The 13223-nt window shown below is 44.0% G+C and overlaps 1 long non-coding RNA gene across 6 annotated transcripts in view; it reads left to right on the top strand.

The window, feature by feature from the left end:
- Positions 1–5660, top strand: part of LOC128347779 (uncharacterized) — a 103836-nt gene extending 98176 nt beyond the window's left edge. For all 6 annotated transcript variants that reach the window (XR_008317707.1, XR_008317709.1, XR_008317705.1 and 3 more), the window contains 2 exons: positions 3787–3986; positions 5417–5660. This is a non-coding gene — a long non-coding RNA (uncharacterized LOC128347779). The remainder of the gene's footprint in view (positions 1–3786; positions 3987–5416) is intronic.
- Positions 5661–13223: the final 7563 nt, after the last annotated feature.

Raw genomic sequence — 13223 nt, 5'->3', positions numbered from 1 at the left:
ATGCTCGGTGTGAAGCGCTGTTTGGGGTAGTGCAGGGAGAGCAAGCTTACACATGGGTAGAGAGCTGTCCCTGGGCAGCTGGATCGGCTGCCCACATGACTGCTGGCTCCATCATGGAGCCAGCAGCTGTGGTGGGGATTGTATGCCAGCCAGCCCCTGGAAGTTCCAGGATGCCCTGTGCAAGTGCGCAGGGCATTCTGGAGAGAACCCCAAGGCCGGGAAGCTTGTTTCAGCCTCCCAGCGGGGGCCTCTTCATGTATTGCTGGGGTGCAGGGCCGCAGTGTGGCAGCACACCATCAACAAAACAGGGTCAGCGGAGCACTCGCTCTGCACTGGCTCCGCTAACCTCGTTTAAATGGGGGAGTGGTATTTGTGGTTTGCTGCTGGGGGCCGTGTGGCTCCTGTGGCAACAGACAACTAGGGGAAATCGGGCTAGGCTCCCTTAGTCCAATTTCCCCTGGTCATGAGGATAGCTTCCTTGTCAGTCTCTGACAGCTCAGATCCCATCAGCGTATACTTGAAGTTGGGGTTTTTCGTCCCAATGTGCACCACTTTACACTTGCCAGCACTGAAGTGCATTTGCCATTTTGTCACCCACTCACCCAGTTTGGAGAGTCCCTTTTGGAGCTTCTCACAATCCATTTTTTCATTACCCAAAAGAGTTTGGTATCATCTGCAAATCTGGCCACCTCACTGTTTACCCCAACTTCTAAATCATTTATGAATAAATTAAAAAGCACCGGGCCCAGTACAGATCCCTGGGGGGACCCCAGGGATCAAAGAGACACTGAGCAAAGAGACACCTTTTAAAGTGGTGATTCTCGTATAATTAGCAAGGTGAAAGCAACTGGCCCTATCCAGCCCCAACACAGCATCCCTCCAGTCACTGTTGCTGGTATCTGAATTATGTTTCTTTTTAGACTGTGGGCCCTTTGTGGGGATGGAAACATTTTATTTATGTATTTTTCTTTGTAAACTGCTTTATGAACTTTTGTTGAAGAGCAGTATATAAATGTGGAGAGCCATTTATTGGTAAGAGTGCCCAAATTAGCATTGCAAATATGCAATGGTCAGTTCCTTTTGACTTCATCTGTGTGTGTGTTGACATTGCATAGCTGAAAGACAAACGTTTTAGAAGCAAGATACTTCATGTGTTGCCACTGGTAGAACTCTCCTCCATCTCCTGAAAACACTGCAGTGGCAATGGGTTAACAGCTCGTTGAAAGTGTCGACTCAATGTGCGGCAGCTGTGAAAAAGGCAAATTCCATGCTAGGGATCATTAGGAAGGGGATTGAAAATAAAACGGCTAACATTATAATGCCCTTATACAAAACTATGGTGCGACCACACTTGGAGTACTGCGTACAATTCTGGTCACCACATCTTAAAAAGGACATTGTTGAACTGGAGAAGGTGCAGAAGAGGGCAACCAAGATGATCAGGGGCCTAGAGCACCTTTCTTATGAGGCAAGACTACAACACCTGGGGCTTTTTAGTTTAGAAAAAAGATGACTGCGGGGAGACATGATAGAGGTCTATAAAGTCATGCATGGTGTGGAAAAAGTGGAGAGAGAGAGATTCTTCTCCCTCTCATATAACACTAGAACCAGGGGTCACTCCATGAAATTGATTGCCAGGAGGTCTAGGACCAACAAACGGAAGTACTTTTTCACACAACGCGTGATCCACTTGTGGAACTCTCTGCCGCAGGACGTGGTGACAGCCAACAACCTGGATGGCTTTAAGAGGGGTTTGGATGACTTCATGGAGGAGAGGTCTATCAATGGCTACTAGTCGGAGGGCTGTGGGCCACCTCCAGCATCAAGGGCGGGGTGCATCTGAGTACCAGTTGCAGGGGAGTAATGGCAGGAGAGAGGGCATGCCCTCAACTCCTGTCGGTGGCTTCCATCGGCATCTGGTGGGCCACTGTGCGAAACAGGATGCTGGACTAGATGGGCCGTGGGCCTGATCCAGCAGGGCTGTTCTTATGTTCTTATGATGGAGTCAGTAATACTGGATAGTATGTCCTGACTCTATCCCAGGGATATCTTTATGAGCAGAATTAACGTGTCTGTGGCCACCTGTGGCCACCTGTGCCAAATGAACATTGATTCTGGGCATGCCTCATCCGTAGGAAAAAAGCTCCTTGATGGATGCACTTTGCAGTATTCTGATATGAAGAATATAGGGAATATTCCTTATATCTCATTTGTGCAATGGCTTCTTTAGCATATGGTCAAGGAGTCGGGGTGTTTCATTACTGCAAGGTGCCTTTTTCTTTTATTGCCAGTGGGGGGTAGGGGTTGTGGCTCAGTGGTGGATGTGTACAGAAAGTTTCAGTTCCAATCCCAGGTGTCTCCAGATAGGGCTAGGAAAGGCCCCCATCTGGAGAGTTCCTGCCAGTCATTGTGGATAATCCTGACCTACAGAGACCAATGGTCTGACTTAATACAAGACAACTTCACATGTTCACATGAGTTAGTGACGGCTCTAGATTCCCCGCCCCAAAAGAAGAAATCAAGTATTATTATGATAATGACTATTATTTAAAAAGAAAAGTGCAGGAGACAAAAATCATTCTGATTAGCCTCATGGCATTAACTTTGTGGAAACAAGATTTATGGTTCTATTGGCTTTCAGGAAGATTGATGAGAAGGCCACCCTTTGAACTTTCTCTTTAAAACAGGAGACTATTGTAATAAATCCATGGGCTGACTGTGGCTTCCAGTGGCAATGAGGAAGAGAGCTCCATTTACATGACTGTCATGGGAACAGTGAGAGGCCCATTGAAACTTTTGAAAGCGCAGCAGCTGTGAAGGCTCCTGTGAAGAAGCCTTCAGCTCTTTTTGCAGACATTTCAACATCAAGATGAATGCTTTTATGTTGTGGTTGTGTGTGTGTGTGTGTGTGTGTGTGTGTGTGTGTGTGTGAGAGAGAGAGAGAGAGAGAGAGAGAGAGAGAGAGAGAGAGATTGAGAGTTGGTTATGTGAACTCAGTTCTAGATTAGAATTTGATTCCCCCCTGATGAGTCCTACTCCTTGGGCAGCAAATGCCAGTTGCCTCATCCTTTTGTTTTTAATAGTCACAACACGTTTTTCTTGTGTTCCAGAGTGGTGCCTGTGACTTCCAGAAACATACATATCTGGCTACTACACTGAATTATTTTATTTATCTATTAAAACATGTATACCTTGAGGCTATTCACATGATGGGGCAAAACCGGGCTGCGAGCCCGGTGGTTCCTAGGCGGGTAACACGCCTAAGTACCCCTGCCCTTAAACCAGGATTGTGGAGCGAGCGCTCTGCAAACCTGGTTTTAATAATCGTGAGTAGCCATGATGCAGCTTCGTGCATGAGGAGAACCCCCGGAGGGGAGGTGAAAAGCCACCTCCTGGCTCCGTGGGTCTCGCCAGTATGCCCTGCGCATTCATGCAGGGCATGCTGGAGCTTGTGGGGGCCAATTGGCCCCCGCTCCCCCCAGCCCCTGCCAGCTCCGTCACAGAGCCAGAAATCATGTGGGTGGCTGATCCGCTTGCCCAGGGCTCCCTCTCCGCTTGTGCGCGGGGGGGGGGAGTGGGCCTGGCCTGCTCTCCCCACTCACTGCCCCAAACCGGGTCTCAGTGATTGTGAGACCCGGTCCCTTGTCTTTTTATTTAAATCTCCAAAATACAAAATTTACATTCAGCTCAATGGAACCTCTGTAGTCACAGTGCTTGAGATACTGTGTGAAATGACTTTAATTTTTTTTTTTAACACAAATTGATTTGAAAACATTTTGATTTCAGAAGTGAACCTCTGTCAGGGGCTCCAAGCCGTGACGTCACCATCGGCCACAACCCCAGCTCGCCTGCAGCCCCTCCTTCAATGGAACCTCCCGATGCTGCTGCCCATCCTACAGATCATGCACATTAGGCCCAAAGTGGTCTCAAAGCTCTAGTGTGTGCTCAGCCAGGCATGAAAGATTGCCAGGATGACCGTTCAGATGGTGAGTGAGCAGGGATGGGTGGAGCATATCTCGCAACAGTAGGAGTGTGACAGGTTCTTGTGAAGATACAGAGTAGAGAAGGTAAAGTGTGCCGTTGAGCCAATTTCGACTCCTGGTGCCCACAAAGACCTGTGGTTTTCTTTGGTAGAATGCAGGAGGGGTTTACCATTGCCTCCTCCTGCACTGTATGAAATGATGCCTTTCAGCATCTTCCTATATCATTGATGCCCATAGACTGGGAAACATACCAGCAGGGATTCAAACCAGCAACCTTCTGCTTGTTGGTCAAGCATTTCCCCACTGCATCACTTAAGGTGACTTAAATAGAGTAGAGGGAGAAGCTGAGGAAGAAGGAAGGGGTGAGTCTGTTCATAGCTTGAGCCTGGAGCAAAGATAGCAAAACGAAGCTAGCCTGTGAGGAGGGGGAGGGACTGGGTGACTGTAAGCCCCTTCCCCTCTGGAATGCCAAAAGTACCCTCCCTCCCTGTATTCCCTACTCCTTCACACCCTTGCATGAAAACCATTCTGATTAGATAAGGTGATTTGTTTGTCCAAGTTCATTTTGAGGCTATTCACATGATGGGACGAAATCGGGCTAGCCTCCGCTAGCCTGATTGTGTCCCACCGTGGGAACCACTGGGCTCGGCTGCAAGCCCGATGGTTCCTGAGCGGGTAACCCGCTCAAGTAGCCCGCCTCTTAAACTGGGTTTGTGGAGCAAGCGCTCCGCAAACCTGTTTTTTGGGATGGTGAGTAGCTGCGGCGTAAAAGCAGCCTCCCAGCTCCGGGTCTTTCCAGTATGCCCTGCGTGCTCGTGCAGGTCATACTGGAGCTTCCGGGGGCCGCACGGCCCCCAAACTCCCCAGCCCCTGCTGGCTCCGTCACAGAGCCGGCTTTCATGTAGAAGGCCAATCCAGCCACCCAGGCACGTCTGCCTGATCATCTGCGGGGAGAGCAGGCTTAGCCCACTCTCCCTGCAAACCCGGACAAAGTGGTCTCACTGATTGTGAGACCCACCTCATTTAATACTTACTTCCCAGAATGTAAGCAACTCATGTGCCATTTTAAGCATCTTAAGAGATGGCTATGCTTTCCCAACTGCTTGAACTATTGTAGTAGGAATTGATAATGGGTTTGCCATTGTTGAAAAATATAGTAGAATATATAAAATATAGTAAAATACAGTAGTATTCCTGCTGGTTGGTTTATACCACTAGAAGGTCAGCTCAGTGACTTGGTAATTGCTACACGGCTTCATGGTCTATCTCTTATAGTTCTTCTTGGGTAGTGATGTGTTCTTTTAGAAATATATTTAAAAATCCTTCTGATACAATACTGTCACTGCTCACCCATGACACTTTTCTTGACAGGAATTCGGTAGAGTTACAAAGCTGTAAAATGTTGCTCTTGCTACTTTCCTTGTTTGTTGCAGGTCTGAAATTATGCCGTGGAAGGAAAAGAAAGCAGGTTTCAGAATAATGGACAGCAAAAATGACAACTTATTCTTGCATGCTGGCTGTGATTCAGAAAAGCTGTTTGTTCCTCCTATCAAACAGTTGTCAATTTTACTTTATATATGAAAACTGTCTTTATTAAAAAATAAGTTGCAGAAATGGTGTCAAAAGTGAAGTAATGTTGGTTTTCAGTAAATAAAAGAACAATTTTCTTCAAGACCAGTAGAATGTTAATGAAACATTGATTTGAAAAACTTCAGGTGTTCATACTTGTAGAAATATGAAGCAAAGTGAAATATAAAGGTGGCTCACTGGAAGATGTCATCACTACTGACAGTGAATTTTGGTAGTTTCAGATAGGGATGTGCACTGAACCGGCTGGTCTGGTTTGGTTCAAGTCTGAACTAGACTGGGCCAGTTGGATCCAGCACCCCCTCGAACCCTGCCCCAAGTCCAGTCTTGGGAGTGGGGTTCACGATTAAATCCCCCTCCCTAAGCACTTACCCCTTCCAGGAGAGTTGTTCGAGGTGATGGGGGGGAGGTGTCTGCGGAGGTTTCTCCCTCTGCCCAGCTGGCCTCCTTCATGCGCCTAATTGGCTCTCCCCCTTGGTGCTGTAGCCATTTTGGAGGCTGTTGCCATGGGCTTCTGCATGGCCTGGGTTATCAAGGTAATTAAAAAACAAAAAACCGCGAACTCCTGGTGGGGTTTGGCCCGAAGTTGGACCAAGCAGGGCATGATTCGGTTTGACCCCAAACAGTCGAACCAAACTGCTTTGATGTTGAACATGTTCGACATCGAACTTGTTCGCACACCTCTAGTTGCAGAAGCCCTCTCCCATATTTTCCTCTCATATACTTCCAGCACCCTTATTCTTGGTAGAGATATTGCTGCAGGTGCAGAGCTATAATTGGATGGACACAACCCAAGAACATGTGCTGCCTTGCCTCCAGAGCCACCTTGCTCCCCCGCCCTCCCCTGCCAGCCAGCTGGCCAGCCACTTCTACTGCTGCCACACTTCACCACATTCTTCTGCCACCTGCCACCATGCTGCTGCCAGCTTTCTCTTCCCCTCAGCATGCTACGCTGCCCATCCTCAGTGGTCCCCTGCACTCCTGCAACCCCAAGGTGGCTGAGAATGAAGGTGCTTGTGTGCCCTTTGTCATCAGGGCACATGTATGTCCTTCATTCCTAGCCACCTTGAGGTCAGTGCCAATTGGGGCATGGCACGCAAGTGATAGGAGTGTGCCACCACCACGGGAGTTCTGCTCATAAGAACAAGAGTCGCCTATGCCCTCGCTACACCACTGTATTGCTGAATTTCATTATTACTTGGCTTAGAATGCAAACAGATTCCGCTCCTAGTGAATAGCAACATTGTGCATCCAATGGCATTGCTCCTTCCCCCAAATCCTTCTTTGGCTTGGAATTTATTCTGAGCGGGTGACAGGGGTTGAATTTTGGAATTGTGCTTTGAAAATATGCGCTATTTTCCAATGTTTGGGAACTGAATTGGGTTTGTGGAATCCTATTCTTTGGAATATCCTCCCTGTTGGAGTAGGACATGTGCCATCTCTGGATGCTTTTAAGAAGGTTCTGAACACACAACAGTTTAACTTCTACTTGAGGTTTTAACTTATTACTGCTGATTGTGTTGTAAATTACCATGTGTTTTTATACACGGGCAGCAGAGAAATGTAATAAACAAACAATCCTAATTAGAACTGAGAGGAGACTATCAATCACTGATTTTTGGAAGGGAAGTACACTTTTACTTGTTCTGCACCCAGGGGAGGGGCTATAGTACTTGCTTTGCATGCAGAAGGTTTCAGGTTCAATTACTGGTTTCTCTACCTGCCTGGAGAAGACTCCTGTTTGTAATTCTGCAGAGCAGCTGCCAGTCACAGTAGACAGTACTGACCTAGATCGACCAATGGTCCAGCTTGACATAAGACAACTTTGTATGTTCACCTCCATGATTATTCCACCTCTTTTTTGAAGTTGGAGGATAATAAGAATTGGGCATATGCATGTATGGTTATAGTCCCGCATGTCCTGCTAACTGGGCAAAGAGGCACCTTTTACCGTGGCGATTCTCTTTATTTAGCAGGGGGAGAGTAACTGGCCCTATCCACCCCCAGCACAGTAGCTCCAGTGACTGTTGCTGGTGTCTATCTTATATTTCGTTTTAGAATGTGAGCCCTTTGGGGACAGGAAGCCATCTTATTTGTTTGTTATTTCTCTGTGTAAACCACCTTGAGCCATTTTTGGAAAGGCAGTATAGAAATTGAATTATTATTATTATTATTATTATTATTATTATTATTATTATTATTATTATTATTATACAATAGGTTACATTGAACTTGTGATGGATGATGGTTCTATTGCTATACTACAAGTACATAATTCTGTTCTCTTAAACATGTGACCTGTCCCCTAATGTTCATCCTGATCAATCACTTTTGTAAGCCTGAGTCCTTCCATGAATCAGCTTTCTAATACATTAACTTATAAAAAATAATTTCTAGTGATTGTTAGGATGTAGGTCACAGTCCATTAATATCTCTTATGCAAACTCCACTGGCATGAATGCTGTTCAAGAGAATAGATTGTGGCAGTGGCCATATTTGTGATCCTACCACACTGGGGTGCCTTCACAATATCATATGGTTACTTTCCCATATCAATCATGGCTCATTTAATTGACCCATAGTTGTTCTCATGGGCACATCTTTGATGACAGATCATGACATCAGTGGGAAATAAGCAGCAGGAGTAGATGAGGAAGAATCTTTTAAAAAAAACACACATATTTTCAGCAATCAAGAAGAGGCTTTCACCCCTTCTGTTGTTGCCTCCTGGGATTCTGAGACGTGTAAGCAAATTATTTCTAAATAGAAAAAGCTTTTTGAAAAAAAGTCAGGCATCATCTGTTCTTCGAGGACAGAACAAAACAGCTAATTTGACCTTTCCCTAAAATATTGTTTAGGCAAAGAAAATCAAAGGTACAAGGCAAAGTTGAAGCCGGAGAGAATGTTGAAGTAGTTCTGCACTTCAGTTCCTCTGTTCTCCTTTTGTTTATGCAGCAATTTATTGCAATCAAATTCACCCACTCTCTCTTTTCCATGAGCAGACTTGTTTTCAGCATTTAATTGGAAGACTGGCTAACTACTCTGAAGCTGCCAAAATCCATAACAATTATGAAAGAATAGTGAACTGGAGAATTGGATTAAAAGGCAGTTTTCATTGTAAGAGGGGTTGCATTTAAATAAATAAAAAAACCAGAAGCAACCTAAAGAGAATACCGGAACTAAACGAGCTTTGGAATAGTGGCACAATCTGTAACAACCTCTGTGCCTTTGTCAAATATGTTATGGAACAGTATAATTGGCTTGTGCCCATATTGAGGAACTCCTTGGTGTTAATTACGCGTGATGTAGCATCTAGGGCATGTCACATTATGAATGGGAGGGTCTGTGACAATCTGACATAAGAAAAATGAAAGCTGTCTCAAAATACATTGCTTCTGAAAACAAGCCAAGTCTGTTTACCTATCCCCATCAAAATGCTTTCACCATTTCTGTGTGGCTGATTGGTTTTCTAAAGAACACCATTTAGGGAGGGGGAGTGTGTCCCTTCTACCATATTTCAGATCACATATGATTGCTTGATTCCTCAGGAGCATCTGTATTTCTAGTTCTACACACTGAATGTTCAGTGTTACAAGTACTTAAATGAATTATACACACGTGCCAAACCTTTGCCTCTTCAATCCCAGCACCAAAACCCTCCAGTGGTTGTTGCTGATATCTACCTTTTTAGACTGCAAGCCCTTTTGGGACAGGGAACCATCATATTTCTTTTTTAAATTTCCTTTTCTAAGTAAACCCCTTCAAGAAGTTTTTGTCAAAAAGCAGTACATAAATATTTGTAATGATAACAATATAATAATAAAGCACAAACCCCTTTGCTTAGGAAAAAATTGGGTGACTTGGTGATCCATGCTATTGTTACATTGCTATTGTTACAAGCTATTGTTACATTGCAGTGTAAAAATTAACCACTCTAACAAATGCTCTGAATAGTCACTGCTTTTCAGCAATTTCTGCAAAAGATTTCCAAGCCTACCTGAAAATCAGTAAGATTCTTTGTTTGCCCTCCTCCCTCTTACGGAAATGGCTCTCCATGAACTTGCAACAAAGGGAGACAGGATTTTGCCTGATCCTTGACAAAAACGTTGCCTTGCCTCTCTGGCTGCCTCACAACCCGCAGCAGTGGTTATTATTGCTACTGTACTGTGGGCCCATGATCATAGGAAAGCAAGGCTGACTTCCTTCACCTTTAAAAAAATGGAATCCTGTAGTTTCCTGGTTTGGAGAAAGGAGAGTATGGTGCTAAAAGTGAAACATAATTTCTCTGGCCCTTCAGCAGTTTAGACACTTGATTGCGTTCTGAAGCTAGAGTTTTTGACAAGAGGTGGTGTATGTATGCTATTAAATCCCGACTTCCAGCCAGGTCTGCCAAAACCATTTCCCCCCATTTCCCCCCACTTAGTTGCAATGGTTCAAATAGATTGTGAGCCCTTTGGGGACAGGGAGCCATCTTTATTTATTTACTTATTTACTTACTTCCTTATCTATCTATCTATCTATCTATCTATCTATCTATCTATCTATCTATCTATCTATCTATATTTCTCTGTGTAAATTGCTTTGGGAACTTTTGCTGAAAAGCGGTATATAAATATTTGTAGTAGTAGTAGTAGTAGTAGTAGTAGTAGGTTAATTGTTTTATGATCTGATTATAATGAACCTTCTGTTTACACTTTAGAATCTTTAACAAATGCATAACAAATAAACAAAAGATTAGCCGCATGTGCACATAACACGGAACCGTAAAGATTGCCAGGCCTCACCCTGGTATCTCAGGTGGAGGCTATGGCCAGGGCATTTTCTGGCCTATGAGATTTGCACCAGTTAAAATGTTGCAAAATAAAACAGTTATGAGGCAGTGGCTTGAAACCGTGAGTATAACATTTCTCAATGTGTTTTTCAATGCATCATGACAGGGTTTGGGCTGTTCATATTGTCCACCACTGCAGCAGGTTTTCCAGGCAGGGCGTGTCCATATTCCACCTGAATCACATTCTCTGCCCCTCATCCTCCATCATTTCAGGCCAATAGGGTCATGGAGGGGCCGGTAACCTGGTTACATGATTAGCTCTTTAAAAAATTTTTTATCACTGCCTTTTGTAAAGCCACCAGCAGGGTGAAGCACAGCTCAATCTGCTCTGCTTTGCGCTAGCAAGAGCATAAGCTAAGGACAAAAGTGGAAATGAAACGGAGCGGAAATATATTTTTTAAAAATAACATATCAAATTGCAGAGACAAATGTGACCAAAAGCTAGGGCCAAAAGCTGGAATGAGAGCGAGAGGAAGAAATGGGGTGATAATAAATAAATATTTTAAAATGTGACCTTACATATCAACAGATCCTCAATCTGCCAAATGAGCCAGTCATTCCACAGTACACAAAAAAGGAGGAAACATGAAAATGTCCAAAAAATAAGTCTGATGAAAAACAAAAACAAAAACAAATGTGATCGAAATCAAAAAGCTGAAAGCAGATGAAAATCAGGTTGCACTTTTGCACAAGAACCCGGGTGGGGAAAAAAAATTCATTTCATGGAAAGATTATTTAATGAATGGGACAGAAATATTTGGGGGTTCAGGGTATAGTCCTGTCTTCCAGCTTTTCCTTCACCTTTGGATGTAAAAGCAGCTCACAGCTTTGTTGCCATATGGATGAGTGCATCTGGCTGTAAAAATCAACAAATGGTTGCACCATCCACAACACACTGCAATGTATAAACAATGGGGAAGCCTCCTACAATGGAAAAAGATGTAAGTTTTGGGTGGTATAGAAATATTTTAAATAAATAAACAAACAAACAAACAAAAAATACAGCTACTTTCCTGCAACACATATACAATGTTATAGGGCTACAATGCATCAATAAGATCCGAAATAAGGCATTGGAACTATGAACGGCACCCCACTGACAGTACAGCGACCACAATGTTGAAACATGGGCAATACAAAGGGACACTTAGCGGACACATTGCAAAACTGTTGCAGCGTGTAATCTGGAAAACACCCAGGATTGCTTTCTACCAGCTTTGGCTGATTTGACAGCTGCATCCATTCCTTGAAGAGAATGACCTCAAATCTGTGGTTCATCAGCTGGTAACCTCCAGGCTTGACTATTGCAATGTGCTCTATGTGGGGCTGCCTTGGTACGTAGTTCGGAAACCTCAGTTAGTTCAAAATGGGGCAGCCAGATTGGTCTCTGGGCTAACCCGGAGAAACCATATTACGCCTGTTTTAAAACAGTTGCTCTGGCTGCCAATACGTTTCTGGGCAAAATCCAAAGTGCTGGTTATTACCTTTAAAGCTCTGAATGGCTTAGGTCCAGGTTACCTTAGAGAGTGCCTTCTTCTGCATGATCCCCACTGCATTTTGAGGTCATTTGAGGAGGTCTGTCTCTGGCGACTCAGAGGCAGGCCTTTTCTGTAGTTGCTCCTGGGCTGTGGAATCCACTCCTGTGGAAATCCGTAGCTGGAGTTCATTCCAGAGTTTTCAAATTGTTTTAACTCTTTTAATTGTTAATTGTTTTATGCTGTTTTTAAATTGTTATGTAATGATTGGTCTTAAAATGGTTTTAATAATTCTTTGTAATGATTCATGGGTTTTACTTTTATTGCTGTGCACCACCCAGAGCTGTTTGGATGGGGCAGTATATAAACATAATCAATCAATCAGTCAATCAATCAAGAAAAGAAAGCCTGCACAGCCAGTTCCCCCTCCTCTCTGAAGTCTCATTGAAGGCAGAAAGAGTGCTCTTCATGACATCTGGATTCAGGCAGGAGAGGGGTGGAGAATGAGGAGCAGAACCCATTGCTTTTGTTGTCCCATTGGACCCTCAGTTCCCCATTATGTGCAAATGCGGCCTTGGTGTGTATCTGGAATGGGGGAAACCTAGGTTCAAATCTCACTTGGTGATGAAGCTCACTGTGTAACCTTGGGCAATTCATTAATGTCCAGTTTAACCTCAGAGAGGTTGTGAAACAGTAAAATTATATACTCCCAAGCATGCCACCTTGAGGAAGCATGCCTTCCTTTAGAGGAAGGACAGGATATGTGTGACAGAAAGAAACAGCAAATGTTCTCAATGCATCCTCACAAATACCCAATTTGTTGTTTAATAAATCTTCTTAACTTTTATCCTTCCTTGCCCTGCCCACATGGAAACACTGAGGTGTGCACACACTGAGATACACTGTCCACAAAGGTTTTTCCTTTGCATAAAGAGATCCGGGGGGGTGGGGGGGGGAAAGCATGGGTATGAAATGCTCTTATAGAGTCTGTGGTTATTACACTGACCTCTAGGTGGCTAACCACTGGATAATCTACCTCCAGGATCACAAGAAAAAAATAAACAGGATTTCACTTGGTATTACACAGTATTTACTATCGAAGACTGACTGCAGATGAGGATTTATCATGAAATGAAATCTCTCTGCATAATGTACCCAGCAGTTCAGTATAGGTCTGTTGCAGCTACTGTTGAGGAAATATCACTCCTATCATATGCAAAAAGATTGCTATTACATGTAAACTACTTGTAACTTGAGTTCAGAGTTACAAAGATGCCTACTTCTATCTAAATCAATGCCATTCCTTAAAGCAAACCAAATCCTTAGGAATATTTTCATGTGAATTAT

Source organism: Hemicordylus capensis, chromosome 2 (assembly GCF_027244095.1).
Source record: "Hemicordylus capensis ecotype Gifberg chromosome 2, rHemCap1.1.pri, whole genome shotgun sequence".
Lineage (NCBI taxonomy): Eukaryota > Metazoa > Chordata > Lepidosauria > Squamata > Cordylidae > Hemicordylus > Hemicordylus capensis.
Note: the sequence above shows the minus strand (reverse complement) of the source record. Positions and strands in the feature narration are given on the sequence as shown.